The 27,360-nt window shown below is 38.7% G+C and overlaps 1 protein-coding gene and 1 pseudogene across 1 annotated transcript in view; both read right to left on the reverse strand.

The window, feature by feature from the left end:
• The window catches only part of ATP10B (ATPase phospholipid transporting 10B (putative)), a 385,358-nt gene that overhangs the window by 308,812 nt on the left and 49,186 nt on the right, over positions 1-27,360 (reverse strand). The window contains 1 exon segment of the mRNA XM_070373041.1: positions 20,472-20,537. The gene's annotated coding sequence lies outside the window, so the exon portion shown is untranslated.
• Positions 15,015-15,573, reverse strand: LOC102275245 (peptidyl-prolyl cis-trans isomerase-like 3 pseudogene; annotated as a pseudogene).

Raw genomic sequence — 27,360 nt, forward strand, 5'->3', positions numbered from 1 at the left:
ATAAAAGTAAACACAAACCAACAAAAATAAGACTGAGCGACTTTCCTTTCACTTTTCACTTTCATGCATTGGAGAAGGAAATGGCAATCCACTCCAGTGTTCTTGCCTGGAGAATCCTAGGGACGGGGGAGCCTGGTGGGCTGCTGTCTGTGGGGTCGCACAGAGTCGGACACGACTGAAGTGACTTAGCAGTAGCAGCAGACTCTTCTGCTCCTTAGATTGGATTTGCATTCTAGTCTTTGTTGTAAATATTAGCAATTTACAGAGATATTAAAGGCCCAGCTACACCAAACTGAGATTTAAGGATTGAAAGACAAGCAAGACAGAAAACTTTCATTATGTGATTCAGCTGTTTGATACCACATCAGTGTCACCTAAAGTCATCTTCACTCTATCTCAGATCATTTTGAGTACCATCCTGGTACCTTCTCACTTTGAGAAAAACTGATATACCTACAGCATCTGGGCAGGTTCTGCAGACCATGATACTCTAACTCCAGTCAGCAAGCTTGTCCAGTCAGAAGGCTTGTTAAAAACACAGATTTGAGTCTTATCAAGTTTTTGATTTAGCATGTCTGGGGTAGAACCTGAGAATTTGCATTTTTAACACATTCCTGAGTATTTCTGAAATAGTCCAAACAGGAACAGCATCTTAAGAACCACTGCTCTGGGCTGTACTTGGCAGGGAGCAGGTAGAGAATACACAATGGCACGTGTGTGAAAATTTCACCAGAAGTTTGATAGTAATTGGAAGGATCTGGTATTTTTATTGAAATAGGCAGATGCAGCCAAGAAACAATGCATTCTTGTGTTCTGTGTGGTTTCTTCAATCCAATGAGCTCACACTGATACTATGCCACATATGAGCAGTCCGAGGTAGTATTAGTTGAGGGATGGAAGTACTTCCCTCAGACCCGACAATTCAGGTCAATTCCAGGCAACTTACTATCTGCAAGGCTCTTTGCATTAATAGCAACCAGTGATTATTAATCTCAAAAGCAAAAAATGAGACTCTCCTTCTTTCTTCCACACGTTAAGACATTACATAATATTAATAAATGCCATGACAGCTAATATTCCCTCTCTTTTGGTTGCAGTTAATAGTAATGATGAATAATTGTAAAATGCCATTTTTGAATCAGTCATTGCATTGTACTAGGTAATTACACACACACACCCTCAATCACTCACTCATTCATACTCAAAGTGAGAGTTTGAGAGGCTAAGTAAGTTATCTAAGGTCATACAATTGCTAAGAAGTATCACAGTGATTTAATGTTAAGTTCAATTTAAATGTCTATTTATTTATTTCTGTTTTTTAAAATACTAAATCACCCCATGCTATTGTTACTATTCAATTTCTTTTTCCTTAATTTATTTTTAATTAAAGCATATTTACAATATTGTGTTGGTTTCTGTCATACATGACAGAAACATCAGTTATAGATATACGTATGTCCCCTCTTAATCAATCTTTTAATAAAACTGTATTTTATAGAGAACTAAAAAATAAGGAGAAAGGGCTCCACATGCTTGAAACTTTTAAAAGAAAATTTTAAAACAATGTCACTGGAAGACAGAAATCAGTAATATTTAATCAGCAATGGAAGTAGAGTTCCCTAGGTTCAAGGATGGAAGAATGTCGAAGTTTTCTTCTTAGGAGAGTGAATAAGTGGGTAGAACCAGTCTCAGAAATCCAACCTGACTTAGTGTACTCAAGTCAAGAGGAGGGTTTTATTCCCTTCTGATATGTTAAGGGCCATTTTGGAGGACAACTGTGGTAGAACAATCAAAACTGGATTGAGACCCATGAGCCTTGAATTCTGATTGTTGTTTTGTCTCAGTAACTCTGACTTTATTTCTCTGAGTCCACGTTCACCATCTGTAAACCAGGCAGCTGGCCCAAGTTCCCTTAATTCTCCCTTTCAGAATGGCAGACTCCTTCAACTGGATTTATTAGCACCATACGCTTCAAAATGATTATGCTCCTCTTTCAGCATAATGGGAATATGGTTTGATTGCAAACTCAGCAGTGGGTTTCAGCCTACCGTCTTTCAAGAGCCTATTAATCTGTCCATATGTGAGGTTACCCTGCTACATTCTTTGGGATATAGCACAACTTGGAGGAGAGAATCTGAACCCTCCAAGGTAGAAACAAAATTTAAATCCATATAAATAGAATTTAAGAAGAAGAAATTTAATTATCTGATTAATTTTTAAAGTCATCAATGACAACGAAACGACAAATTCAGTAGGTGTTATTAGGAGTAATTATGGCAATATCTGAAAAGAAAACAACATCTGTGATTTGCCTGATTAATGGCTTAATGTATCAGGGCATCTGTTAATGGAGTAACACTCCTGGCGATCTCGACTGTATGTTTGCAAGATCTGGAAATAAAGAAAGGACTAGTGGAGAAGAAAGGAGCAGGGTTCCAGATTGGTTATTGGTGGTTAAATTCCTCCTGAGAATTTTGAACTCCCCTCTGGCTACCTCGACCAGAACTGTATAGCTAATTCAGAGGATAAACGAGCTCCACCACGTATATGAACTCCTGCAGGCTAAACAATTAGCTTCTCAGAGAGATTGCAACAATTTTACTTTGCACCTTGTGGTTGGAGATGTGTTACCCCAGCTCTGAAGGCATGCCACAGTAGGATTTTTACTAAAGGTATGCATCATTCAACTACTTGTATGCAAGAGGATTTTTGAGGGGGGCAGGTAGTAGTTAATAATTTAGGGAGTAAATGTGTTTTTCTTTAAGCATCAATTTTCTCTTTTGAACTCAAAGGAAAACAAGGTGTTGCCACCTATAGTTGAAAACCACTGCAATGTGGCAGCTTCAGGGCGTATCGAGATGAAACTGGGAAATCATATACTGGTCTCACTCTCTTCCTCAAAGCTGTATTTTCTCACTGCTTTGAGAAACAGACACAAACTACATCTGTTTCCTCAGGCTGCAATGGCTGAGAGAGGGATAGATTATTGTAAAACATATTCAGGTCCATTCAAACTGCAAGCTTTATTGCATGAGGAAGTAGCTTATCCTAATGAAATCAATTGCAGAAAAATACAACATTCTGTTACAAAAGAAACGTGGATCTCACACTCAGCAAACCAAATGCAATTTCCAATGTGGTAAAAAGAAAAGCAGTTATGAGCTGGGCATGACTCACAAGTTAGAATTAGTGACCAGAGGAGGCAACGATTCCCCTATTATACGGAAGGGCCAAGTTGCTTTTACTCACCCCAGCAAAGATGATGTCTCTCCTGAGCGGGCTCCATTAGAAACTATGGAAAACTGGGCTTGAAAGTGGCATATTTCTCTTGTGCTGCTTGGCTAAAATATCACCTCTCTTTCCTATTGCATTTTTCATTTCTCTGATTATATCTGATGGTGTCAACGTGAGGCCTTAAGCTAACACTCCCTTGGAAATTCAGAAGAGGAGGAGGCCTGGAAAGAAACAACTCTGACCAATAAAAGAAGGAGACAAATAAGCTACCTCACTAGAGCCCTGTGAGAAAGAGAAGAATGGCCTGACTGTGAGTGGGGGCCCAGTAACAGAACAGTGGAGGCAGTGTCCTCAACTCGGCTGCACATTCACACAGCACCATCACTGTTAGATATGACTTCTGCATAAATTTCTGCTTTCTGTGAATCACTGAGCCAGCAATATAAAAATTCATAAGTGATTCTATTCTCTATATGGAACAAAAATGACTTTGTCCATTTACCTTTTGCAACGCACATAATTAAGTGTGAGACAATTATAACCTATACCTCTCCTTGGGGGTTTAAAATATAATTTAGTCGCTGTGTTTCAAGGGCACTTAAGGAAGAAAAGACTCTCTGCAGTGACTATTATATCCATGCTGGTGATGAATTTACCCTCAAAGCTTCTGAAGTTCCATTGTGCAGTAGTCTTAGTTCTTATTGATTACTGTTTGATTATACAAAGTAAGGAAAGTGGGACCAGAATATTGTACTTATGGATTATGTGAATTCTTCAGACATACAGAAAATCAGAATTGTTTATGAGCTTATTGAGAGATTTGAGTCACTCCCTTAAAAGGAGATTTTCATGCATAACATTTTTTAAAAGTGAGTTTTCTGTTTACTGAGCTAATTGGGGTAAATGCTATGAACCAGGTGCCACACTGATGGACAGTTATTGGTGAGCCCATAAAGAAGGTAAAGCAAGCAACAAGCCTTTTTTGATGGTAGCAATAATGAAATACTAAGAAGCTTGGGGATAAAAGGAGGTGAAAAGAAATCAACATACCAATTTCATGAAAATGTTTCTACATGCTCTTGGCTGGTTGCTATGCTAATTGTGAACTTACATGTACAGTTGGATCCTATTAGAAACTGTTAATAAGAAACATGGACACAAGAAACGTTTTAGAAGGACTGAAACATCCAAAACACCTAAACTTTAAATAGCTGTAAGGTACAAGCTAGCAACTTTTGAGAGCACAAAATCTGCCTAACAATTGAGACAGTCTAGAAATTTTTCAGTATGCACTTGACATTTCACAGCTGTCCATCTGCTAAAGAGAAGAATGCTTTGCAAGTCCCAGTTTCTTTCTCTCCCTTTGCTCAGAGCCCTGTGGCTTCTTGGCACGAGCATGACCTGGACTCACAGATTTGGTACATCACGGAGTGTTAGCATCAGAACTGGAGGTTGTTTGGCACTACTTCCTGGTGCTGTGGCAGAGGACACTGAAGCTTAGAGAAGTTAATAAACCTGCTCAAGGCACACAGGAAACAGAGACGGGCCACAAACCACATCTCCTCACTTCTAAAGTCAGTGCTTTTCCCCTCACCACTTCCCCAATAAACATAGTTGCACACAAAGCTGGGATGAGAAGATCTAGCATATTAATCTCTTGATAATCATGGGGACTAATGGCTACAGAGTACTCAAAGCATAAGTTCGTTTTCCAAGCTACTTAGAAACTGTAAATATTGATAAAACAGGCATGTGCCAAGTTATTTGCATCATGAAGTTGAAATTAAATATCTATGTCCAGCTAATTAGAACCCTAATGACAAGTAATAGATAGCAGAGACTATGTTCAGTTTGTGCTAGAGAGGCTATATTTCATCTGGCTGCTGGAATTTCTCAATAAATCATGCTAAAAGATCACACATGACAGAGTTTTATGTAGTTCCTTTTTCCTGCCATCAACTTAATTCACTTAAGTGAATTAACCATTTTTGTATTTGGATTTCTCATTGGCTGCCTCATGCTCTTCATGTATAATTTTTAGAGTTAGTCATGGTTTAGCCTGTATATTCTTACAGCCTCAAATCACCAACTAAGAGGCAATAGTTGGGGCTTCCTAGGTGGCTCAGTGGTAAAGTATCCATCTGTCAAAGGAAGAAGCAGTGGTTGACAGAAACTTTTGCCTCTTCATCTCTCACCCACCCATACCACACAACCTTCATATGCTTAAGGCCCATGCTGTGCACATTTTCCTGGTGGTAACTGTAACTATTAATGAGTGGTTACTCTGTGCCAAGCACTGCAGTAAGTACTCTACATAATTAGACTCATTTAATTCCTGAATATCCTTAACAGTTTGACTTAATTATTCCTATAAAAAAACATAAAATTCTTCATACATTAACAAAAGTAGTTGCAGGGAAAAATCTTGTAGTCACTTTGATAAGTCAGTGCTTATTTGTCTTGATTTTAGTCAAGAGAAAGTCAAAGATCTAGAAAAATCTTCACTGAACAAGCAGAGTAATGTGTTAAGTGCTTGGAATGGAAAATAACTTGAGGCTTTTTAGCTGGTTAACCAGATGCAACACTGGTTGAGGACTAATGAGCAAGGGTTGAAAGAAGTACTGTGTAATAACAAGATCATGAGGAGGAGTTAGTTACAGGAGAGACTAGCCATGAAACTAGTGCCTTCAGGACTGAGGTATGGGGATGGACCGCAGGGCAGTAGCCCAGGACAGTTACATCTCTGGAGATGTAACATGATGGAATACAGTGCATTTACCAGCTCTCCCCTTGGGAAGAATACAGTATAAGCAGCCTGAGAAAGAGGTAAGACACCCTCAAGGGCCAGGCATGGACACTTCTCCTAAATCAGTATTCTCAAAAAGGGGTGACTTTGCCCAATCCCCCCCCGCCACCCCCCCTCCCCCCACCCACAGAGGACTTTTGGTGCTATCTGGAGACATCTTTGACCATCATACTGTGTGATAGGGAAGTCACTGGCATCTGGTGAATAGAGTCCAGAGATGCTGATAAACATCTGACACTGCACAGAACATCCTCTCATGATGAAGAATTACTGGGCCCAAAATGTCAATAGTGCTGAGGTTGAGAAATTCTGCCTCAAATGTTCTCTGAGCAGGGAGCTTAAATCAGGTGCTCTGTGACAATCTAGAGGGGTGGGAGTGAAGTTCATGAGAGAGGAGACATATGTTTACCTATGTCTGATTCATGTCTATGTGTGGCAGAAAACAGTACAACGTCGTAAAGCAATTATCCTCCAAATAAAATGAAGTAAATTTAAATTAGAAAAAAAAAAAAACAACCCAAAAACTGTTCCCTAAATTCCTGAGGTGCTGGGTCAAGCTAACCACAGAACTGAATCACGGACTAAATGAGTTTGGTGAGTCTTGTTTACCTTTCCCCAACCTAGGCTTTGCTCTTTCTCTGGATAGTTATTGAACAAACTTCTAAAGATGAGCAGTTTGAAGGAGTAGGAAGTCTTAGGCTGGGTCGCTAGCAATTAGTTTGATTTCTGAAATAATTTTAAAAAGCAAAGACAAAATAATGATGAAAAGCCTTTATAGTAAGAAGTATTGAGGGGGCAAGGGCAGGCTCAGCTGAAAAACACCAGTAACTACAGAAAACCTCAGTGGATGATGACTTCTTGGTCATTTGTCATCAAGTAATTTATGTGATATGTAGTGTTCCTAAATCAGATGCGACAGAGTGGTAATTACCTGCACAAATATTTCATTTGGCCTGCACAGACTTAAATTTTAGATTCATTGGCAGTGTTAAACATTGGGATGCTTCTCATAATAGTACAGATTTTTTTTGTGTGGAACTCAACTAGCCAAAGAACTGACAACTGTGGGTTGTTTCTCATCAGTCAAAAGCTATCCATTGCTGAATGGTGCTGCCTGGACAGGGCATGAGCAGCCCCATTCCTCAGCTGAATTGCTTCTGGAGGTTACATTACCTGCCTGGTCCTTGTCACAATCTTAGCTTGCAACTTCTGTCTTAAAAAATCATACTCTTCTTTTACTTTCCTCTTTAGGGTGACCCTATATAATGATAGTGTCTTTTGCAATGTATGCAGTGTTGCCTAGACTGGTTTTCATTCAGTCAGTTTTGCACCATCTTTTGGCTATGTTTGTGTTAATCACAATTATGACTTTTGGATGACTTTGTTTTTCTTTTTCTTTCAATTTTTCTGGTTACTCAAAAGGTAACTAAATAGTAAAAAATAACTCATTGTTAACCCACTGGGATGGAAAGCCACCACAATTCCTGTCCTACCCATTTTGATAACTTAATAATTTTTCATATACAAAACATGAATAAAATAGTTCCCAAATAAATATTTTGACCATGACTTAAAGAAACTTGGTAGGCATAATGTACTGAGATCTATACAAAATTAGTTTTAGAATAAAATACTGCATACTGATGTTGAAAGTGAGGAACAAAGTTGAAATAGGTATTTTATACTGTCAGATCAAGTCATTAGAAGGTCACAAAAGAAGCTTGTGAACCAGTATTCCTTTATATTCTTAAAAATTATTTAGGGTTTTTTTTTTTGTTTATGCTTGCTATAACCATCTACACTTACTGTATTAGAAATTTAAAATTAGAAAAATCCAAATTATTTATTCATTTCTTTAAAATAACTAGTGAGAACTTTTCTAAATCTCATTAGTTGTTTGGATTCATAGAGGACATCTGCATTTTCATATGCATTTATCCATTCGTTCTGTTGCATCATGTTGTTTTGCTTGAAATACACGAAGAAAATCCAGCCTTATACTTAGTTATAAAGGGGAACACTCGAGGGTCCCCTAAAAGAGCTTTGAGAACTGTGGTTAGCTTTATGTGTTGACTTGGCTATGTTACAGTGTCTGGTTATTCAACCAGGCACTAGTCTAGGTGGTGTGGAGGTATTTTTGTAGGCATGACTAAAGTCCATAATGAGTCCATCCAAAATAGGGCCTGATTCAGTCAGTTGAAAGGACTTGGAAACACAGCTGTGTCTTCTCAGAAGAAGAAGAAAAAATGCCATCTATAAACAGCAGTTTCAGCTCATACTTGAGAATTCTAGCATGCCAGCTAATGGCCTTCCCTATGAATGTCATACTTGCATAGCTAGCCACCAATCATGTAAGCCAATTCCTTGCAATAAATCAATAAATTCTCTCTCTATATATGTGTGTATGTGTGCGTATGTGCATATGTATGTGTGTCTGTGTGTGTGTTTAAAACCTAGTGGTTCTGTTCCTCTGGCTGAACTCTGACACAGGAACCCCCTAGGGGGTCCTCAGACCACACCATAAGAATCACTGATATATACTTCATAAAGTCTTTGATGTCAGTTAACTAATTGACTTAACATAATAATTCTATGAAGTAATTCAATGAAACTAAGCCATGCTGTGTGGGGCTACCCAAGATGGATAGGTCATGGTGGAGAGGTCTGACAGAATGTGGTCCACTGGAGAAGGGAATGGCAAGCCACTTCATTATTCTTGCCTTGAGAACCCCATGAAAAGGCAAAATGATAGGATACTGAAAGAGGAACTCCCTGGGGCAGTAGGTGCCCAATATGCTACTGGAGATCAGTGGAGAAATAACTCCAGAAAGAATGAAAGGATGGAGCCAAAGCAAAAACACCACCCAGTTGTGGATGTGACTGGTGATAGAAGCAAGGTCCGATGCTGTAACGAGCAATATTGCATAGGAACCTGTAATGTCAGGTCCATGAATCAAGGCAAATTGGAAGTGGTCAAACAGGAGATGGCAAGAGTGAATGTCGACATTCTAGGAATCAGTGAACTGAAATGGACTGGAATGGGTGAATTTAACTCAGATGACCATTATATCTACTACTGTGGGCAAGAATCCCTTAAAAGAAATGGAGTAGCCATCATGGTCAACAAAAGAGTCTGAAATGCAGTACTTGGATGCAATCTCAAAAACAACAGAATGATCTCCCTTCATTTCCAAGGAAAACCATTCAATATCACGGTAATCCAAGCCTATGCCCCAACCAGTAATGCTGAAGAAGCTGAAGTTGAATGGTTCTATGAACACCTACAAGATCTTTTAGAACTAACACCCAAAAAAGATGTTCTTTTCATTATAGGGGAATGGAATGCAAAAGTAGGAAGTCAAGAAACACCTGGAATAACAGGCAAATTTGGCCTTGGAGTACAGATTGAAGCAGGGCAAAGGCTAATAGAGTTTTGCCAAGAGAACACACTGGTCATAGCAAACACCCTCTTTCAACAACACAAGAGAAGACTCTACACATGGTCATCACCAGATGGTCAACACCAAAATCAGATTGATTATTTTCTTTGCAGCCAAAGATGGAGAAGCTCTATACAGTCAACAAAAACAAGACCAGGAGCTGACTGTGGCTCAGATCATGAACTCCTTATTGCCAAATTCAGACTTAAATTGAAGAAAGTAGGGAAAACCACTAGACCATTCCGGTAAGACCTAAATTGAATCCCTTATGACTATACAGTGAAATTGAGAAATAGATTTAAGGGACTAGATCTGATAGACAGAGTGCCTGATGAACTATTGACGGAGGTTCGTGACACTATACAGGAGACAGGGATCAAGACCATCCCCATGGAAAAGAAATGCAAGAAAGCAAAATGGCTGTCTGAAGAGGACTTACAAATAGCCGTGAAAGCAGAGAAATGAAAAGCAAAGGAGAAAAGGAAAGATATTCCCATTTGAATGCAGAGTTCCAAAGAATAGCAAGGAGAGATAAGAAAGCCTTCCTCAGCGATCAATGCAAAGAAATAAAGGAAAACAACAGAATGGGAAAGACTAGAGATCTCCTCAAGAAAATTAGAGATACCAAGGGAACATTTCATGCAAAGATGGGCTCGATAAAGGACAGAGATGGTATGGACCTAACAGAAGCAGAAGATACTAAGAAGAGGTGGCAGGAATACACAGAAGAATGGGACAAAGAAGATCTACATGACCCAGATAATCATGTTGGCATGATCACTCACCTAGAGCCAGACATCCTGGAATGTGAAGTCAAGTGGGCCTTAGGAAGCATCACTATGAACAAAGCTAGTGGAGGTGATGGAATTCCAGTGGAGCTATTTCAAGTCCTGAAAGATGATGCTGTGAAAGTGCTGCACTCAATATGCCAGCAAATTTGGAAAACTCAACAGTGGCCACAGGACTGGAAAAGGTCAATTTTCATTCCAATCCCAAAGAAAGGCAATGCCAAAGAATGCTCAAACTACCACACAATTGCACTCATCTCACACACAAGTAATGCTCAAAATTCTCCAAGCTACGCTTCAGCAATACATGAAACGTGAACTTCCAGATGTTCAAGCTGGTTTTAGAAAAAGCAGAGGAACCAGAGTTCAAATTGCCAACATCCTCTGGATCATCGAAAAAGCAAGAGAGTTCCAGAAATACATCTTCTTCTGCTTTATTGACTGTGCCAAAGACTTTGACTGTGTGGATCACTATAAACTGTGGAAAACTCTGAAAGAGATAGGAATACCAGACCACCTGACCTTCCTCTTGAGAAACCTGTATGCAGGTCAGGAAGCAACAGTTAGAACTGGATATGGAACAACAGACTGGTTCCAAATAGAAAAAGGAGTACGTCAAGGCTGTATATTGTCACCCTACTTATTTAACTTCTATTCAGAGTACATCATGAGAAATGCTGGGCTAGAAGAAACACAAGCTGGAATCAAGACTGCTGGGAGAAATATTAATAACCTCAGGTATGCAGATGACACCAGCCTCATGGCAGAAAGTGAAGAGGAACTAAAAAAGCCTCTTGATGAAAGTGAAAGAGGAGAGTGAAAAAGTTGGCTTAGAGCTCAACATTCAGAAAACTAAGATCAAGGCATCTGTTCCCATCACTTTATGGGAAACAGATGGGGAAAGAGTGGAAACAGTGTCTGACTTTATTTTTTTGGGCTCCAGAATCACTGCAGATCGTGATTGCAGCCATGAAATTAAAAGATGCTTACTCCTTGGAAGGAAAGTTATGACCAACCTCGACAGCATATTAAAAAGCAGAGACATTATTTTGCCAACAAAGGTCTGTCTAGTCAAGGCTATGGTTTTTCCAGTGGTCATATAAGGATGTGAGAGTTGGACTGTGAAGAAAGCTGAGCACTGAAGAATTGATGCTTTTGAACTGTGGTGTTGGAGAAGACTCTTGAGAGTCCCTTGGACTGCAAGGAGGTCCAACCAGTCCATCCTAAAGGAGATCAGTCCTGGGTGTTCATTGGAAGAACTGATGTTGAAGCTGAAACTCCAGTAGTTTGGCCACCTCATGTGAAGAGTTGACTCATTGGAAAAGACCCTGATGCTGGGAGGGGTTGCGTGCAGGAGGAGAAGGGGATGACAGAGGATGAGATGGCTGGATGGCATCACTGACTCGATGGATATGAGTTTGGGTAAACTCCAGGAGTTGGTGATGGACAGGGAGGCCTGGCATGCTGTGGTTCATGGGGTTGCAAAGAGTTGGACACGACTGAGCAAGTGAACTGAACTGAATAATTCTATGAAGTAAAAAAGGCAGAAATCATTATTTCTATCCCCAAAGACGATATTTATCAAATGTCACACACCCATCAGAGGCTGTTAGTCTGGATCCTTAACAACAGCAACAATTACAGAGCTCCTATTCCTCAGCACAATAACTGTCAATATATTTGCAAGTATACACACAGATATGTACGTAGGTCAATAAACAGCAGTTAGAACCAGATACAGAACAATGGACTTGGTCAAAATTGGGAAAGTAATACGTCAAGGCTTTATATTGACAACCTGCTTATTTAATTTCCATGCAGATACATCATGCAAAATATTGGGCTGGATAAATAACAAGCTGGAGTCAAGATTTCCAGGAGAAATATCAACAATTTCAGATATGGAGATGATAGCACTAATAGCAGAAAGTGAAGAGGAACTAAAGAGCCTCTTGATGAGGGTGAAAAAAGAGTGTAAAAAAGCTGGTTTGAAACTCAACATTCAAAAACCTAATATCATGGCATCCAGTTCCATCACTTCATGGCAAATAGGTGGGGAAACAATGGAAACAGTGACAGACTTATTTTCCTTGGCTTCAAAATCACCGTGGATGGTGACTGCAGCCACAAAATTAAAAGATGCTTGCTCCTTGCAAGAAAAGCTATGACAAACCTATATGGCATATTAAAAAACAGACATCATTTGCTGACAAAGGTCCCTCTAGTCAAAGCTATGGTTTTTCCAGTAGTCATGTACATATGTGAGAGTTAGACCACAAAGAAGGGTTAGTGCAGAACTGATTCCTTCAAATCGTGGTGCTGGAGAAGACTCTTGAGTCCCTTGGACAGCAGGGAGATCATACCAGTCAATCCTAAAGGAAATCAATGCTGAATATTCACTGGAAGGACTGATGCTGAAGCTGAAGCTCCAAAACTTTGGCTACCTGATGCGAAGAGCCAACTCATTGGAAAAGACCCCGATGCTGGGAAAGACTGATGGCAGGAAGAGAAGGGAGTGACAAGAGGATAAGATGGTTGGATGCATCACTGACTCAATGGACATGAGTCTGAGCAAGCTCTGGGAGACAGCAAAGGACAGGGAAGCCTCGTGTGTCACAGTCCATGGGGTTGCAAAGAGTTGGACACGACTTCGTGACTGAACAACAGCACAAATCTAGACAGTCATATTAGTTAATGCACACACACCACACAGAAATTCTTTAGAAAAAGTAGATGGGACTTAAAACCTTTAAGTTGGTTTCCTACCAAAAAGTGATACTAAAGAAAAATAGGGCTTTGTTTAATACTCAAGCAGCGTATAATGTGCCTGGTGGAATAAGATTGCTCATTTCTAAAGCTATGAGATTCAATGAGATCATTAGGAATTTGATTCTTTACCAATAATTTTTAAGTACTAGGCTCTGGAATAGGGCTGCTTTTATCTTTTTCAGCTACTGCCATTATGGAATGGATCCCCCGTGCCTATTTGATACTCTCACTACTCAGGGAATTTATGGAAGACAGGAATAGTCACTGACCAGCGGGCGCTTAGTAATAATGACCTGTTCATTGAATGACTGAGGATGCCAAGGATGGGTGCAATACACAGAAGTGAAAAGAAAGAGCAAAAGTGGAAAAGTTTGGAGAAATGAAAAAACCAAAGTTTTTCATTTAACAGTTAGAACCAGACACAGAACAATGGACTTGGTCAAAATTGGGAAAGAAGGAATATGACTTTTAAAAAAGAATAAAGAGGAAACTGAGCTGGAGAAAAGAGTATGTATCAAAGAGTAATAAAGAGTTATATGAACAAATCAAAGGCTTCCATTCTAGGAAAGACTGGCCAAGGAGTCTGTCTTTCATTAAGAAGAAGAGGCAGAATAATATCATGACTGAGAGAATGAACTTTTTTCAGACAGATGTGAGTTTGGGTCTTAGTTACATCACACATTAGCTATGTGATCTTGGGTAAATTACCTAACTTTTTTGGCCCCAGTTTCTACACCCATGAACTTCAGTTACTGTGAAGATTAAGGAAGTACATATAAAGTACATCACACAGTATCTAGCATAGAGTAAATCCAGTGAGTGTTGGCTCCCATGATTATTAATGTTACTACTGCAATTATTATTAATTCTAGAGGCAGTAAGCAGCCCATGGGAGGGTTTTAATTGGGATGGTGATTGGGAGACACCTGTCAATTTTGAAAATATATTTGATGCTAGTTAGAATGAATCATTAAAGGGAAATATTGGAGCAAGAACAATCAGGAAATTACTTTAATTGTACAACCACAAAAAAGTGACAGAGGTAATTAATATTCTAGCCAGTGCTCCTTCCACTGGATCAGCCAATATACAACAGATTGGACTTTTGCATTTCGTTATTCTAAATAGGAGCAAAAGTTCTCTTTTAAAGCATAATTGGGAAAAGAGAAACTGTATAAAATTTTTCAAGCATATTTAATTTCAATACATCATTGGTCAGATTTAGGGGAGAATGTTAGACGCTGAAAGTTGCAAATTTTAGATTGTCAAACTTTCTGACATAGCTATTACATTTTCAAGTTCTCTCTGCTTACATGGCAAATTAACTAGAGGTTCCCAGGAAATGAACTGCTAAGGAGGCACCAGTCTAGGCTAATAATAAAAAGCAAAACTGCTTACAAGTCACACAAACATCTTTGTGTATGTCTAGGATCTTCTAAGAGAGACACATAGCTGGATATGTGATATCTACAGAGCTTACAAATGATGGCTATTCACTTTCAGTGAAATCCACATGTTAATATCTGGGTATGCTGGCAGTAAAATCAGCTGATGACAGGTAAGTAGACTAGTAGGTAAGTAGGAAGATTCACTTGTCAATATATGGCACTGGTCACAATATATGAACAAGCACTGCTGCTGCTAAGTTGCTTCAGTTGTGTCCGACTCTGTGCGACCCCACAGATGGCAGCCCACCAGGCTCCCCGTCCCTGGGATTCTCCAGGCAAGAACACTGGAGTAGGTTGCCATTTCCTTCTCCAATGCATGAAAGTGAAAAGAGAAAGTGAAGTCGTTCAGTCATGTCCGACTCTTAGCGACCCCATGGACTGCAGCCCACCAGGCTCCTCTGTCCATGGGATTTTCCAGGCAAGAGTACTGGAGTGGGGGTGTCATTGCCTTCTCCATTTAAAACTGACTAAACCATAATAGGTTTGTTCCTTGAATAGTTTGCCAAGTATTTGTCCAGGTCTATTATAGCTACTGGGCAAATGGGTTGGCATGAATAGTTATATCCTTAATGTGTACATCATTAAGAGGTTGATATGTCTTCTCATTTACAGGTAACTTCTCCAGTTCATCTGGAGTCTCCAGACCATCTATCACCTTGCCAAATACTGTGTATTTCATGTCCAGATGTGGCTGCTTCCCATAGGTGATGAAAACTGAGATCCATTGGTATTTGGGCCATTATTAGCCATAGATACAACACCTCTAACACTGTGCTTAAGATATTCACTATATTCTTCTTCAAACTTCTTGCCCCAGATACTGTTACCTCCCCTTCCAGTACCTGTCAGATCTCCCGTTTGAACCATGAAACCCTTGATATTTCTATGAAATATACAGCCATTGTAGTAATCACTGGCACAAAGAGCCAAGAAATTTTCATATGTTTTGGGTGTCCTTTCACAGAAGACTTCTATTTTAATATCACCTACATCTGTATGCAATGTCACCGACATTTTCTTTCTTGATGGTTTCAGGAAGCACTGTTACTTTCTCAGAGTTTATTGAGAGAAGTTCAAAAAGGAGCCTCTCTTCCTCCCGGCTCTGTGTCCCGCCTACTTTCACAACACCAGGAAGTTCCAAGCAGGAGCGGAAGTAGCACTCGTGGAGTCCTGGGACTGGTGAGTCTTGGGAGAATTAGATTCCCGCGTGGGTAGCTGAGCCTTCGGTGGAGGTCTGTGGCAGCCCCCTAATAGCCACAGGGCAGAGATAGTGCAGAAAACCGTGTTGCCTCGAGATAGGATAGGGCTCTAGAGGGGCTGCTTGTTAATACAGCACTACTTTTTTTTTTACTTTACAATATTGTATTGGTTTTGCCATACATCAACATGCATCTGCCACGGGTGTACACATGTTCCCCATCCTGAACCCCCCTCCCACATCCCTCCCCATACCATCCCTCTGGGTCATCCCAGTGCACCAGCCCCAAGTTTCCTGTATCCTGCATCAAACCTGGACTGGTGATTCATTTCTTATATGACATTATACATGTTTTAATTCCATTCTCCCAAATCATCCCCCCACCCCACATAGTCCAAAAGACTGTTCTATACATCTGTGTCTCTTTTGCTGTCTCATATACAGGGTTGTCGTTACCATCTTTCTAAATTCCATATATATGAGTTAATATACTGTATTGGTGTTTTTCTTTCTGGCTTACTTTCACTCTTACTTCATCGGAGAAGGCGATGGCACCCCACTCCAGTACTCTTGCCTGGAAAATCCCATGGACAGAGGAGCCTGGTAGGCTGCAGTTCATGGGGTCGCGAAGAGTCGAACACGACTGAGCGACTTCCCTTCCCTTCCCTCACTCTGTATAATAGGCTCCAGTTTCATCCACCTCATTAGAACTGATTCAAACGTATTCATTATAATGGCTGAGTAATACTCCATTGTGTATATGTATCACAGCTTTCTTATCCATTCATCTGCTGATGGACATCTAGGTTGCTTCCATGTCCTGGCTATTATAAACAGTGCTGCGATGAACATTGGGGTACGCGTGTCTCTTTCAATTCTGGTTTTCTTGGTGTGTATGCCCAGCAGTGGGATTGCTGGGTCATATGGCAGTTCTATTTCCAGTTTTTTAAGGAATCTCCACACTGTTCTCCATAGTGGCTGTACTAGTTTGCATTCCTACCAACAGTGTAAGAGGGTTCCCTTTTCTCCACATCCTCTCCAGCATTTATTGCTTGTAGACTTTTGGATCACAGCCATTCTGACTGGTGTGAAATGGTACCTCACTCTGGTTTTGATTTGCATTTCTCTGATAATGAGTGATGTTGAGCATCTTTTCATGTGTTTGTTAGCCATCTGTATGTCTTCTTTGGAGAAATGTCTATTTAGTTCTTTGGCCCATTTTTTGATTGGGTCATTTATTTTTCTGGAATTGAGCTGCAGGAGTTGCTTGTATATTTTTGAGATTAATTGTTTGTTAGTTGTTTCATTTGCTATTATTTTCTCCCATTCTGAAGGCTGTCTTTTCACCTTGCTAATAGTTTCCTTCGATGTGCAAAAGCTTTTAAGGTTAATTAGGTCCCATTTGTTTATTTTTGCTTTTATTTCCAATATTCTGGGAGGTGGGTCATAGAGGATCCTGCTGTGATGCATGTCAGAGAGTGTTTTGCCTATGTTCTCCTCTAAGAGTTTTATAGTTTCTGGCCTTATGTTTAGATCTTTAATCCATTTTGAGTTTATTTTTGTGTATAGTGTTAGAAAGTATTCTAGTTTCATTCTTTTACAAGTGGTTGACCAGTTTTCCCAGCACCACTTATTAAAGAGATTGTCTTTTCTCCACTGTATATTCTTGCCTTCATTGTTAAAGATAAGGTGTCCATAGGTGCATGGATTTATCTCTGGGCTTTCTATTTTGTTCCACTGATCTATATTTCTGTCTTTGTGCCAGTACCATACTGTCTTGATGACTGTGCCTTTGTAGTAGAGCTTGAAGTCAGGCAGGTTGATTCCTCCAGTTCCATTCTTCTTTCTCAAGATTGCTTTGGCTATTCGAGTTTTTTTTGTATTTCCATACAAATTGTGAAATTATTTGTTCTAGCTCTGTGAAAAATACCATTGACAGCTTGATAGGGATTGCACTGAATCTATAAATTGCTTTGGGTAGTATACTCATTTTCACTATATTGATTCTTCTGATCCATGAACATGGTATATTTCTCCATCTATTAGTGTCCTCTTTGATTTCTTTCATCAGTGTTTTATAGTTTTCTATACATAGGTCTTTAGTTTCTTTAGGTAGTATATTCCTAAGTATTTTATTATTTTCGTTGCAATGGTTACTGGAAGTGTTTCCTTAATTTCTCTTTCTATTTTCTCATTATTAGTGTATAGGAATGTAAGGGATTTCTGTGCGTTGATTTTATATCCTGCAACTTTACTATATTCATTGATTAGTTCTAGTAATTTCCTGGTGGAGTCTTTAGGGTTTTCTATGTAGAGGATCATGTCATCTGCAAACAGTGAGAGTTTTACTTCTTCTTTTCCAATCTGGATTCCTTTTATTTCTTTTTCTGCTCTGATTGCTGTGGCCAAAACTTCCAAAACTATGCTGAATAGTAGTGGTGAAAGTGGGCACCCTTGTCTTGCTCCTGACTTTAGGGGAAATGCTTTCAATTTTTCACCATTGAGAATAATGTTTGCTGTGGGTTTGTCATATATAGCTTTTATTATGTTGAGGTATGTTCCTTCTATTCCTGCTTTCTGGACAGTTTTTATCATAAATGGATGTTGAATTTTATCAAAGGCTTTCTCTGCATCTATTGAGATAATCATATGGCTTTTATTTTTCAATTTGTTAATGTGGTATATTACATTGATTGATTTGTGGATATTGAAGAATCCTTGCATCCCTGGGATAAAGCCCACTTGGTCATGGTGTATGATCTTTTTAATGTGTTGTTGGATATATAAAATTGACAAACGATTAGCCAGACTCATCAAGAAACAAAGGGAGAAAATAAAATCAATAAAATTAGAAATGAAAATGGAGAGATCACAACAGACAACACAGAAATACAAAGGATCATAAGAGACTACTGTCAACAATTATATGCCAATAAAATGGACAACGTGGAAGAAATGGACAAATTCTTAGAAAAGTACAACTTTCCAAAACTGAACCAGGAAGAAATAGAAAATCTTAACAGACCCATCACAAGCACGGAAATTGAAACTGTAATCAGAAATTTTCCAGCAAATAAAAGCCCAGGTCCAGATGGTTTCACAGCTGAATTCTACCAAAAATTTAGAGAAGAGCTGACACCTATCCTACTCAAACTCTTCCAGAAAATTGCAGAGGAAGGTAAACTTCCAAACTCATTCTATGAGGCAACCATCACCCTAATACCAAAACCTGACAAAGATGCCACAAAAAAAGAAAACTACAGGCCAATATCACTGATGAACATAGATGCAAAAATCCTTAATAAAATTCTAGCAATCAGAATCCAGCACTAGTTTTTTTATGCCTGTATCCAATAAGTAATAATCACATCTTTCAATTTTCAGTCTTAGTGTGAGGTTTCATCTTTATTTTTGATGCAGATCAAAACTATAATAAGTCACCACCCCATACCAGTCAGAATGGCCATCATTAAAAAGTCTACAAATGAAAAATGCTGGAAATGGTATGGAGAAAAACGAACCTTCCTACACTGTTGGTAGGAATGCAAATTGGTGCAGCCACTATGGAAAAAAATATGGAGGTTTCTTAAGAAAACTAAAAATAGAGTTGCCATATGATTCAGCAAGCCCTTTCCTGGGCATATAGCCAGGAATTGTAATTTGAAAAGATATATGCATCCTTATGTTCGTAGCAGCACTATTTAAAGTAGCCAACACAGAGAAGCAACCTAAATATCTATCAGTAGATAATTGTATAAAGAATATGCAGTACACATACACAATGGAATACTACTGAGCCATTAAAGACTGAATTAGTAGAAATGCCATTAGTAGAAGTATGATGGACCCAGAATTATTATACTAAGCCACATCAGACACAGAAAGACAAATACCATGATATCACTTTTATGTAGAATTTAAAATAAGATGCAGATGGATTTATCTACAAAACAGAAACAGACTCAACAGACATAGAGAACAGATGTGGTTGCCAAGCAGATAGGTAGGAGAGGCATGGATTGGAAGTCTGGGATTAGCAGATGTAAACTACTGAACAGTACATAGAATGGATAAACAAAATAGAGTTAAAGCAATGAACTTGGAATAACAACTTCAGATGAAACAGGCCTTAGGTTTTAAGTAATCCAATATTAGCATATCACAGATAAAGGAGACAAAGACTCAGGGAAGTTAAGTAGGGTCATGAGTCAAGGTTACCACCAGGACTATCTTGTAACTTCTAATCAAATGTACTTTTACCACTTCACACTGTCTCAGTGTGGTCACCACAACCACTGTCTTCCTACCCAACTGTTTTCTACCTATCTACTTTAGCAAAAAAGAAAAATGTACTGGCTCACAGAACTGGAATGTCCAGAGACTCAAGGGCTCCAATTGCATGTTTTAAGCTGGCTTTCTCCATGTGGTGGCCAGGTGGCCTTTGGAAACTCCAGACTCACACTAACTCAACCCAAAAGCCTCATTAGAAAGTCTTTCCTGACACATTTTATCTTGCCAAAGTCTCAGGAAAACCTCTGATTGGTTCATTCTGGATTGGGTACCCAACTCCACCAGCTCACATATCAATACATTCTCTGTGCCAACGTCTTTTAAACCACTGAATATATTATTCACAGAAAAGAGGATTATCTAAAAAGAAGTCAGGGATTTTAAAAACACGCACAAGCAACAAATATATGTTATAAACATATATTAACCAATATATATTATAAACATACTTCTAAAATAAAACAATATGGAAGGAAATATCTAAAAACAGAAGCTTACCAAACACAGGAAGTCAACTATGGTAATGGTGTTGCTTTTCTTCTTTTAAATAATTTGTGTCAATTTCTGTAATGACAAAGATAAAGAAAAATTTCATTTCAGGAGATGAAAGATTGATTTCCTATGGCTTACATCATAATAATTACTTTTATACACACTCAACATACAATATTTTATATTCTCTGCACAGTGTCTGGCATTCAATGAATGCTCATTCTCATTCTTTTCACACATACAATAGTTAGCTTGGTTTGTGCTAAGGCTACTGTCATCACCTTTCTATCACCACACACTGACAGTGTTATTCACATTATGAAGTCTCCGTTGAAAGACAACATGGACTATAAGCTGATCCACATTTTTGATTTCAAAGTTTGAGCTTTTGAATGCCACAAATTCCAGAATGGCTTGTCATTTGCTCTGGGATTTCATAGCACATATTCCCCATTCTCCTTATACTTCAGTGGAATTTCTATCATTCAGATTTTCTTTCTTAATTTCAATTGACATGAACTTTGGTTATTATGTCTGAGAATTTCACGAATATAGCTCAAATTTTGTCATCTGGTAAAATTAAGTTTCTCCAATGTCACTCTGGAATAACCACAGATTTAAATGAAGCACAAATTGTTAAGAAATTGTCACCTGTCTAATTTCATTGGAGATCAATGAGGTGGAGTATGATCATAGTTAGGAGACAGGGCTATTTGGTTAAACAGTTCTGGGTTCTTACTGGCTGCTGCTGCTGCTAAGTCACTTCAATCAGTCGTGTCCGACTCTGTGTGACCCCACAGATGGCAGCCCACCAGGCTCCCCATCCCTGGGATTCTCCAGGCAAGAATACAAGAGTGGGTTGGCTGGTCTTAGTCAAATTAGTATACACAGTAAGACTTAATGACCTCATCTATAATGTGGAAAGCACCATTACCTAATTCATAGGTAATGCATGTAGAGGGTGTGGTACTCTTTGAACTCTAAATACAGATTAACCATTGTTATGACAGCCATAAAAAAGTAGCTTATTTGTGGGCAATAAAATAAAGAGCAGAAATAGCATCTGCTGCAGTTTGCAAGCACAAAATGAAAATGCACATATTTGTGAACGCTGATTTTACTGATAGACAATTTTTATGTTTTTCCCAAGAAGCCTTCCCATATTTCTTTGCTTTCATTTGTCCATCTCCTTTTGGATTCTTTATAATATTTTTTTTATAGTTTTGAGGTACAACTGACCTTGTACCTCAAATAAAAATTGTATATATTTAAGGTACACAAAATGATTTAATATACATATACAAATGATAATCATAACCAAGCCAATTAACACACCCATCACTTCACATAGTTACCTTTTTATGTGTGTGTGGTGAAAACACTTAAGATCTACTCTCCTGGTGACTTTCAAGTAATTAATAATATATTATTAACAATAGTCACCATGCTGTAAGTTCAATCTTCAGAATTTCTTCATCTTATAAGTAGAAGTTTGTACCATTTGACCAACATCTCTCCATTTTGCCTGATTATTTTGATTGTTTGTTTAGCTGTTTTTTTTTTTTTTTTTTTTAAGAATAAGTCATTAATACAGATTGCCAGCAGATACAGAATTCTCTGTGACTGCTGCTTTTCTCTAAAATCTATTCATTTCTTCCATCTCTCCTGTTTGAGTCCAGGCTACATCTTTTCTTGCCTGCTCCCTGTTGTTCTCTCTGCTTCTGTGATCACATCCTATGGTGCTCATTGCTGCTGGTCACCAATGGTCATCTCTCCTGTGCATGCGTGCTAAGTTGCTTCAGTCACTTCTGACTCTTTGCAACCCTATGGACTGTAGGGCTATGCTGCCTGCCAGGCTACGCTGTTAATGGGGATTCTCCAGGCAAGAATACTGGAGTGGGTTGTCATGCCCCCCTCCAGGGAATCTTCCTGGCCCAGGGATCAAACCCGTTATCTCTTGTGTCTCCTGCATTGGCAAGTGGGTTCTTTACCACTAGTGCCACCTGGGAAGCCCACCAGTCCTCCTGTACTTTTGGGCATTTATGAAGAACGCCCTTTCCCATGCCTTAAAGAAATGCATGGCCATGACAGTAATGCAAGAGTGGAAGTGACCCATGGTGGAAGCACTTAAGCTCATGTGTGTGGTTTCTCATGTTCAGTCCTTGTTAACATGACCACCAACCTTCTGAAATGCAGAGCTGTTGTCAGTCAACAGTTGTAGAGTGAGGATGATGTAGAACAGAATGACAAATAATACATGAACAAGGAATAAAGCTTGTTTCACAAACACAGTTTAAGTACTAGTTACAGATTGCTTGGAACATAAACTGTTGCATAGTATTCTTTTCAACTGAAATTTAAGCAGCTTCTCTGGGGAAATTACATGTTGCTTCTTGCACAGTCTCTGTATCATCACCCTGAGCTTAGTATATGAAATCAATAAATATTTGTCAATAGACTGACCAGGGAAAGGAACTTCATTTTCTCCTCTTTGAAGTGAAATTTGACTATTTTACATTAAGTTAGCAGTGGACTTACATACAGTTACTACAAATATATGGACAAAAACTCCTCTTAAAATCTTCTAAGACTCCTCAAACTCTCCTTTTGTATAGATGTGTCTAAGGCCCATAAATCTCATATTATTATTCACTTGCTCACAGGGGCCCAAATAAATCTATGTCTTATTTCTATTATCTTTTAATATTCTTCTATTATTAAAGATATGGAAGGAGAAAGGTAATGGAGAATGGACTTTCTGATAATTTAGCTGTCATCTTTAGCATCATGGTTTGGCTAAAGGTTGGAATGTTCAAACCACGATTATAAAGAGTGGAATATAAAGTGTCTCCTGGGACTTTGATCCAGGAGCAGTTTACATTTTTAGTAGTTTCAAGCATTCAATTTGATATTTCCTTGTTGCATCTCCTTAATAGGATGGTGGAGGCAGAAGTATCAGATGTGAGGGTATCTCAGATTGTGCCTTAACAGGAAGAAAAGCCCAGGCACCAAATGTTTGCTAAGGACACTTTTTATACAAAGAGCCTTGGGAAAGACTTTCAAAACCTTGTTCAACAACTCCAGAATTTTCCTCCATTTTATTACTCCTCAATAGTCAGCAGTCCCCATATCTTGCTGTCCCTTCACTGCCTCTTCTGTTTGTTGTCTCTTTCACTTTGTTATCCTGTGAGTCTTGTTTCTGATTTCCAGGATCTGCCTTGACCTCTAGTGCCTGTGCAGGGTACAAATCCCATCTCTGCAATCACATCAGTAACATCATATAGAAACTCCCCAACTGTATGTCCATAAATGGCTCTCCCCACAATTCTCCATTGCAACTAAGTATAGGATGAGAGTATAGATGAGAGGTCCATGTCTGATTTACCATCAACTTCAGCAGTGACTAATATTCCACTACCCTTGGTATCTTACTTTCTCCAAGAAAGTCTGTGAGAATGATCCATTCAGATTAGTTTCATAAGATCAAAGCTCTATTACTCATTTTTTCATATTCTAATGTTTGTGAAATTGTGGTACCTCTTACACTTGATATGCACCTTTAATGAGATATTTAATTTCCAAATGCTATCATTAAATTTATAAAGAAATATATAATTGATTGCATCTTAAACTTCAAGGTTAAAATTACTCCTCATATTTTGTTGTTCAGTGGCTAAGTCATCTCCTACTCTTTATGACCCCGTGGACTGTGGCACACCAGGCTTCCCTGTCCTTCATTAGCTTCTGGAGTTGCTCAAACCCATATGCATTGAGTCAGTGATGCCATCCAACCATCTCATCCTCTGTCACCCCCTTCTCCACCTGCTCTCAATCTTTCCCAGCATTGGGGTCTTTTCCAATGAGTTGACTCTTCGCATCAGGGGCCAATGTATTGGAGCTCACAAATCAGATATAATCCTGTGACAAAAAGATTCAAGGGATTAGATCTGATTTGTGAACTTCTCATATTAGAGGTTCTCAAGTACACTTTATGGCTTTGGTTTTTATTTCACTGAATGCATGTCATTTAACAGAGCTCAAGGGTGATAAATTTAAGAACTATGAAATGCAACCAAATCCCGAGCATCACAGGCTAGAAGAGTGTTGAGCCTGGTTTGCACAGATGTGTCTGGCCTGCTCTCTAAGCTTCCGTACAAAACCAACAACAACCGTTCCACATCAGGAGAAGCAGGCAGAACATCATCACATCTGGGGTGGAATAGCAGCTAATTTTACACAGAAAGAGTGCCTATTTGACTTTTTGCTCAAGTTCTTTTGGCATTCTAATCAATGTAAACATGTTGACTAGATGGTTATTTTCTCAGGGAAAATTGTTTCATCTGATCCCATTTACTCTTTTTCTCATACTTAAATTTACAAGTAAACACAGTGAGGCTTTACTTCATTCCCTATCTGCATTCAACATTTTACTTGTTGAAACCACTGCTATGAAGTTTATGATTTTCTTTAGACAAAAACATGTACACCAAAACCCCACCAAAACACTGCATCTTTTCCAATAACCCCATTTTAAGGCATATAAGCATATGATAACAAATTCATATCCTAATGAAAACACACCATCTAAAATCTGTTTTACTCATGTGTGTCTCTTTAATCTGAATGTCAGAGATTGAATTATCATGCTTATAAAGAAATCTTTTTCTCCTCAACAAATCAACTACATGATACTGCCCTAAACTTTGGGAAAGTAAATGACTTTTTCTAAGACCCACAGGTTAGTAAGGACTAGCTAGCTTTTATTGGGATTCAATCTTTATGCATGGATTTAAATTTCCAGGAATGCTTGGTGAGGAGAATCCTAGAGTTCACACCACAATACCTATACAGATTGAGAGAATCAAGATTTGGGGGCCCTGATTAGTTAATAAAGCCAGGGGTATATTATTACCCACCCAATCTACAATTATTCAATTGCATTAATTAAGCAGGGAAGCCAAGTGATTCCTGTAAGAGTTAAATATGTATTAACCACTAGGAGTCAGTGAAATTATGAATGTTCACTGAAAATGATTCACACAGACTGACCTGGTTCTAATTTCACTTCTGCCACTTTCCCTGGTTGTTTGACCTTGTAAAACTACTTAATCTCTTAGCCTTAAGTTTCTTTTGAAAAATAAGCAAAATAATAGCTACTTTACATGATTATAAATTTCCCCTCTCTCTCTCTCTCTGAGATATATATATATATATATATATAAAATGTGTGTGTATATACATATTTGGCATAATGAGTGCTCAATGGCAATTTCATTATCACTGTACTGTACCCAACCCAACTGTAAGCTCAAATACTCTAATAGCCCTCGTTTCTCCTATCAATATGAGAAACAGACAATGAAATTCATCTCCTAGGATACCATCATTTATCAGTTCACCCTCACTTTCTATTTGTTTAAGAGAAGTTAAGAGAGCTTTTATAGTTAAGGATTAACTATAAAAATCATACAAATGTCTAATTTCAAGGAAACAGTGCCTGTGGGACAGAAAATAGTTGTATACTTGCCGCTTTTTTCAATTAAAAAAAAGAAAAGTTTGAACAAGCCTACTCACAAAACCTTCCATTTAAAATTTTTCCTAGCACCTCCTTCATTAAAAATCTCCTGCAAATAACTGGTATAGAACTGGGAAGCAACATCAAGGCAAAACAAAAACTGCTACAAATGCAGTAAACCATAGAATACTAGAATGGGAAAAGCAACTTAAAAAGGATTAGTGAGAGGAAGATATTAAAGAGACAAACCTTTTACTTGTCCCTGAAATCATATAAAATTGTCATTAACTCATCAGTAAAAATAACTATACCCAAATCAATGGCAATTTCTTTAATAGAAAGACCATATTTTCTTCAAATTGCCAGAAGACTCTTCCGAGTGTACATTTGTGCATGTGGTATATCAAATAATAGGGGGTGAGGTTTGTTATTTCAGCAAGGAACAGTAGTTTTTAGAAAGTAAAGTGATGCTGTTTCCAAGCCTTCACTCCTGCAATGAGATTGGAAAAAGAGAGAGTTTTGAATTTGCTAGGGCTGCTATAACAAAGTACTGCAAGTGGGTGGCTTAAACAATAGAACTTTATAGTGTCACAGTTCTGGAGGCTAAAAGCCCAGATCAGGCTGTTAGCGGGGTTGGTCCTTTCTGAGGGCTGTGAGGAAAGAATCTGGTTCATGCCCCTTTCATAGCTGCAGTGTTTTGCTGCAAACCTGGATGTGCCTTGGTCTATAGACCCATCACCTAGATCCCTGCTCGCATGTCTCTACACACATATCTCAACTTTGTATAACAGCATGTTTTATTGGCTTGGGAGCTCACCTACTTCAGAACGACCCCATCAAAGCTTCATTACATCTGCATGACTATTCCCAAATGAGGTCACATCCTGAGGTACTGGGCGTTAGGACCTCACACATGAATTTGGGGGAGACACAATTAAACCTGTAGCAAGACAGAAGAGAAAGTACTGCTTCTGAAATGGTAGAGCAAACCATCCAACCTGTCAAGGTAGACAAAACCTAACTAGATACTCATTAAAATAGGTGTCATTGTGGGTATACATGTTGAATGTCACTGGCACTTCTTGTAGTTTTCTTATCTACCACGTAGATGATTCTGCTTACTGATATTCATATTTGTAACCCGTGGACTGTAGCCCATCAGGCTCCTCTGTTCATGAAATTCTCCAGGTAAGAATACTGGAGTGCGTAGCCATTCCCTTCACCAGAAGATCTTCCTGAACCAGGGACTGAATCCAGATCTCTTGCATTAAAGCATATTCTTCACCTACTGAGCCACCAGGGAAGCCCAGTCATATGAAAGAAGGCACATGAGTACTTCAGAGTATGAGAGAAAGAAATTAAGATCCAAGTCCAAGCACA

The sequence above is a fragment of the Bos mutus genome, chromosome 7 (genome assembly GCF_027580195.1).
Source record: "Bos mutus isolate GX-2022 chromosome 7, NWIPB_WYAK_1.1, whole genome shotgun sequence".
Lineage (NCBI taxonomy): Eukaryota > Metazoa > Chordata > Mammalia > Artiodactyla > Bovidae > Bos > Bos mutus.